Source organism: Camelus dromedarius, chromosome 1 (genome assembly GCF_036321535.1).
Source record: "Camelus dromedarius isolate mCamDro1 chromosome 1, mCamDro1.pat, whole genome shotgun sequence".
NCBI classification, from domain to species: Eukaryota; Metazoa; Chordata; class Mammalia; order Artiodactyla; family Camelidae; genus Camelus; species Camelus dromedarius.
Window position 1 is genome coordinate 72,025,815 of NC_087436.1, and position 6,000 is coordinate 72,031,814.

Genomic DNA, 6,000 nt, shown 5'->3' on the forward strand with positions numbered 1-6,000 from the left:
GGTGATAGCTTTCTGCCATTTTCTCTTTCTTCTTTTCCACTGGGTCCCTTTGCTCGGGCACAGTGGTTCCCTTGATGTTCTTCAAGTTACCAATTAATTTCCTGCTCAGAGTTTTGCCCTTGTGATTTTTCTTCCTTGGAAACTGCCCTCAGATATGTGTGGGGCTCACCCCATCACCTCCTCAGGCTTCTACTTATTATATCACCTGCTAGATGAGCAGTCCTTCTTGACTGTCTTATTTTAAATTGTACACCTACCTTTATTCCCCACACCAGTTATCAAAATCTGTCTGCCTCCGCTAGTGTAAGCCCCGTGAGGACAGGGCTTTCTGTTTTGTTGACTTCTGTTACCGTCAGCATAAGAACAGCGCCTGGAACATGGTAGGCATTCGGTAACTATTTGATGGATGTGTGGATGAATACACATGCCATGGGCTGTATTTTCTTCTAAGGTGGTGAACTAGAAGGGTAGCTAGCTCGATCTGTAAAAGTCACACTGGGGAGAAGGAGAAGCATGGGTCTGAGAAATTGACATCAAAAACACAAGAAACCACTGAGGAGGTTAAAGACTCAAGCTTGAGGAGAGGATGTATTGCTGTCTCGTGGCTACTCTAACAAACGACTGCAAACTTGGTGGCTTAAAGCAACAGCTTTCTCTCGCTCACGGTTCTGGAGACCAGAGGTCTGAAATCTACCAGGGTAGTGCGCCCGCCCGCCACCTCCATGCCCCCGGGGCTCTAGCGGAGCGTCCATTCCCCGCCTCTTCCGGCTCTGGGGGCTGCCCCGGCAGTCCTGGGCTCGCTGCTTCCCTCTAGTCTCTGCCTCCATCTTCTTGTCGTTGTCTTGTCTGTGTGTCTGGATCTGCTCCTTCTTCTTCTCTGCCTTAGGTCTCCCCTTGCCTTTCTCTTAAGGACCCAACTGATAATTCTTATCTCAAGATCTTTAGCTTAATTACATCTGCAAAAGCCAGATTGCCTGGTGTCTACAGGATAATATTAGGATAGGACTAAACTCTTGCTGGGGTGACAAACTGTTGAAAATAGGTGAGTATAGTCCAGACACTCTTAAAAATGACTCTTCTAGTCTCTCTCCCTTGCCATGCCCTACTGCATGCACCAGGACAGGAGGATTACCATATAAAGAATTTGTCTCCTCCCAATGACGCCACTTTTAAAGAGTTAAGGGAGATTACAGAGAATTGCTTGATTATAAGGAATTAAGCTGGTAATATATGATAGTAAGATACTTGGAAATCCCCAAATGTTCATAAACTAAATAACACACTTCTACAGAACTCCCAAACCGAAGGAAAAATAAAAAGGGCATTTAAAAATATTCTAAATTGAATGAAAATGAAAACACAGCATATCAGAATTTGTGGGATACCATTAAAACGGTATTTAAGGAAAATTTATAGCACCAAAGGTACTCTATTTTGTAATTTATAGCATGCTGTTATCCTCAGTTAACTTAGAAAAGAAGTTCTCAAACCAATGAACTCAGATTCCACCTTAAGAAACTAGGGAAAGAAGTATGAATTAAAACAAAGCAAGCCAAAGAAAGGAACTAGTAGAAATCAAAAAAATAGAAAATGAAACCAAATGCTGGTTCTTTGAGAAGATCATTACCATTGATAAACCTCTAGATGGATTTTTCAGAAGAAAAACAAGAGAAAAAAACCAAATTACTGGTATCAGGAATGAGAGAGGTGACAACACTTTAGATATCAAAAAAATAAGGGAATATTTTAAAAAATATTTTGCCAATATATTTGACAACTTAGATAAAATGGACAAATGCCTTGAAAGATACACACTACCAAAGTTCATTTAAGAAAAAAATAATCTGATTATTTCTATACCTATTAAAGGAATGGAAAATTTAGTTAAGCTCATTCCCTTAAAGAAAACCCCAGGCTTCACTGTTAAATTCTACTAAACATTTAAGGAAGAAATAATACTAATTCTACACAAACTCTTCCAAAAAATTGAAGAGAAGGAAATACCTTCCAATTTATTCTATGAGGCCAGCATTACACTGATACTGTCTTTCTGCCATGTGAGGATACAACTAGAAGCTGGCAATCTGCACCCCAGAAGAGAGCTCTCACCAGAGCTGGTGCCCTGACTCAGACTGCCAGCCTCCAGAACTAGGGGAAGTCAGTTTCTGCTGTTGATGAGTCCCCCACTTAGTGGCATCTTGTTATGGCAGCCTGAGCTGACTCAGGCACAATTCCCTCTACCCAGTTCTCCCTTTCTTCTATAGATGACTTTTCTCAGTTCTTGGTTTATCCATTCTCTTATTTTTTAACATTTAAGCAAATATGTATATAAATACATTCCCACTGCACCATTTTATCTATATTACACAAGGGATTACATATTATGTTATATTGTTTTATACCTTTTTCACTTAAAAACATAATCTTGGCGATCACTCCACATTAGACTTAAGTTTTTTTCCTTCATTTTTTTTAACAGCTTCACAGAATTTCTTTGTGTTGCTCTGCTATAGTTTATAATTGACCTTCTATTGACGGATATTTGGATTCAATTTCCAATCTTTTGCTATTGCAAATAATTGCAAAGAATAACCTAGTGCTTTAGTCATTTAGTAATATTAGTAGTATATTTTTGGCATAGGTATCTATTAGAAATTTTTTGTCTCAAAAGACAAATACTTATTTTTGTTTTAGATTTTGTCAAATTCTCTTCCATAGATACTGCATCACCATTTTGCATTCCCACCAGCAGTGGATGAGAGGACTATTTTCCTGCAGTTTTATCCACAAAGTATGTTGTCAAACTTAATTTTTTGCCAATCAGATAGGTGAGAAGTGGTGCTGTGGTGTTGTTTAAATAAGCATTTCTCTTATGATGAGCATCTTTTTTTGTGTTTAAGTCCTTTAAATTCTTTTTTCTTTTTGTGTACTCTCTGCTTATATCATTTTTACTATTCCCCTTCTATCAAATCCTTGGTCTTTTTTTCCCCTTCAGATTTCCAGGACCTCTTTGTATATGCTGATAAGATTGCAGCTACCTTTCCTCGGTTTTTCCTCTGAGTTTTTGACTTTGCCTACAGCACTTTTCCATGTACAGTCTTAAAATGTTTTATGTAGTTGAATTCATTACTGCTTCTGAATTTTGTGTCATAGGAAAATTTTTCCCAGTTCACTTGTGTTTCTTCTAGTACATTTACCGTTTTTTCCTCCTTTTTACATTTGGACCTCTGATCTATTTGGAACTATCCTAGTGCATGGAGAGGCATTTGAATCTAATTTTAGATTTTTAGTTTATTGTATATGTCTCTCTCTTGACTTCCAGTACCACACTGTTTTAATGATTATGCTGTTTTAGAATGCATTTTATTATCTGGTGGTGCTGCTTTGCGCAACCCCTCACTTCAGTAGCTTATTTTCTCCCTAGAATTCTTGTGATTATTCTTCTCACTCGTGTATACCCCAGTCAGTGGATAAATGCTCCAGCTTCCCAGTCTCTGCCAGGACAATTCCAGGAAATCTTCCACTTCTCAGACAGCTCCCAGGAGTCTTGCACCCAGGTGCCTACACCGTCACTCTTCTCAGTCACACCTGCTTTGTTAGCGTTTCTCCCTTCTTGGTCTCACTTCCTCCCTTCTGCATCCTCAAGTCACCTTCCAAATAAACCACACATCTTTGTCTGGAGGTCTGCTCTGGGGGCAACCCAAACTAAGAAAGAGTCATTTTCAGATTTTGACCCAGAGGTAAGAGATCCCAATGACTGTGACCCGAGTATGCTATGTACCTGGGTGTGCTGGTAGAGAAAGGGAGGAGGGAGCGGAGTCCTCTAATTCAGCTGTTCTGAACATAGCGTTTTAGCTTGTTCTCTTGATTCTTTCCCTATAGCCTATGTCTGTTCTTCATAGTCCTTAGACTTAGAGCTTCTCTGAAATGCCCTGGGAAGGGTTGACCTTATCTTCCATATTTTGAGCTGAAGTTCCTTCTTATTTATTTTCCCAATCAACTTGATCCCATCTATTTTAATTTCCAGGATTTTCTCAAGAGTCTGAGTGTACTGCTGGCTCACTCTCTCTCCCCCCAGCCCAGTGTCTTTATGTATATGCATGTGTCTCTACTGTTGAAGCAAAACTTCTTAGGCTTATTTATCTGAGTGTCAAAATGTATTACCCACTAATGAAGGAGTTAGCAGTTAGATAATTCCAGGCAAATCCAAAATGACCAGAAAGAAAAGTAGTTTAAGTACATTAACCTTTTAACTAGACACAGACTGCTATTTCATTTCATATGGTCATAAAAAAAATCACATTCTTACAGTGATAGGGAGGGTTAGATTTGTGGAGCAGATACATTGGAGCTGTCTTCTTACAATTGCCAGGCATGAACCAGTAATCAGAAATAATAAGTAACACATCTGGGAAGAAAATAAAGAAGCTAATTGATCTAATAGTTGAATATACCTAGAAGCAGGTTTTATACCTTTACAAAAGGCCAATTAGAGGTCACCAGGATCAGTAATGTTCACTAGTTGCCACCAAAGATACTGACCAAACCATCTGCATAATTCTCAGTATGGGGACAGAATCAATGTCTCTGCCTCTACCTCTCTCTCTCCCCACCTCCTCTGTTTCCCGCTCTCACTCTCTTCCCCTCTCTTCTCTCTTCCTTTGTTTTAGTTTAACAGGTCTGTTCAGCCTACCATTTTCTGTATATGATATATAAAATTTTAGATTCTGCTCTTCCTCGAAATATGATGTAGAACTACTTCTCCCTGTTACTGTATATACTTTTTCTTCATTAGTTATAAAAACACAAGTACTAATGTATAGCCTGACTATACTACTGTTTACTTATCTATAAGTAATCTGTGGAGTGACACTTGAAACTGTAAATATGCTATTGCCTGATAGTTTCTCACCAGTGACTTCAGCATCCATTCGTGAATCTGGTTTAAATCAGTTGTTACTATGAGAGTTACAAATGAGTATTAACATTTGTTAGTTGACATTCTTATATAGATGTTAAGAGTTTCCCTTCCTCGACTTTTGATTTAATTTTATATTGGTATAGATTCATGAATTCTTTTTTCCCCCAAATTTAATGGGTTATATAATACATTCCTATCATTATTTTATTGTCCCATTATCAAATTGTCCCATTGGCTTCTGTCTTCTTTGACATGTCCCCATCATGACATGTCCCCTTAGTTTCTGGCATGTTCTCTGCTCATTTTATACTTTTCATGGCCCAGCCCTGGAATTATCCATTTCTCTAAGAAGCCCAGGATTCTTATGGTAGAGAAAAGTGTTTAAAACCTAAGAGGTGTGCTTCAAGAGTGCTAAATAACTACCTGGTTGCTATTACTTTCAGGCCCTTCTAGTGGACATAACTAAGAAATAGATTTTTTTTTTATCATATACTAAAAAGTATTTCCATATTTAGGATAATGTTCTTAGTATAAATTCCCAGAATTTGAGTGATTGGTTGAAATAACATGAATATTTTTAAGACTATCAATCCTTATCATAAACTTGTTTTCCAAAAGTTTTGATTTTATGGGTACTTGTTTTGCTATATGTTTACCAGAATTAGATCTTAATTTTTTTCTTTTTTATATTTCTAATAGATATATAAAAATTATATATTTTAAATTTAACTTCCTTTGATTACCAGTGAAGTTTAGCATCTTTCTAGGTATGTTTCTTCTTTGGTGAATTATTTATTCTAGCCCTTTTTTCTTTTAGCACTTGTAATATTTCAAGATTTTTTTTTTAAAGTTGTCTATTTGATTAGGTACTGTGCATACTTGACCTGTGGACTTTTTTTTCTAACTCAATAGATTTTTCCAGTGAAACACAGAGATAATTTCTTCCTAGTTAATAATTAGCAAAAAATTCTGCAGTGTGATCAAATAAAAATCAAATATGAGGTATATGAGAAATAGGTTAAACAAGTTACTTTTTTACTAATAGTGTCAAAGAATAATATAAAAACTTGATTTTCCTC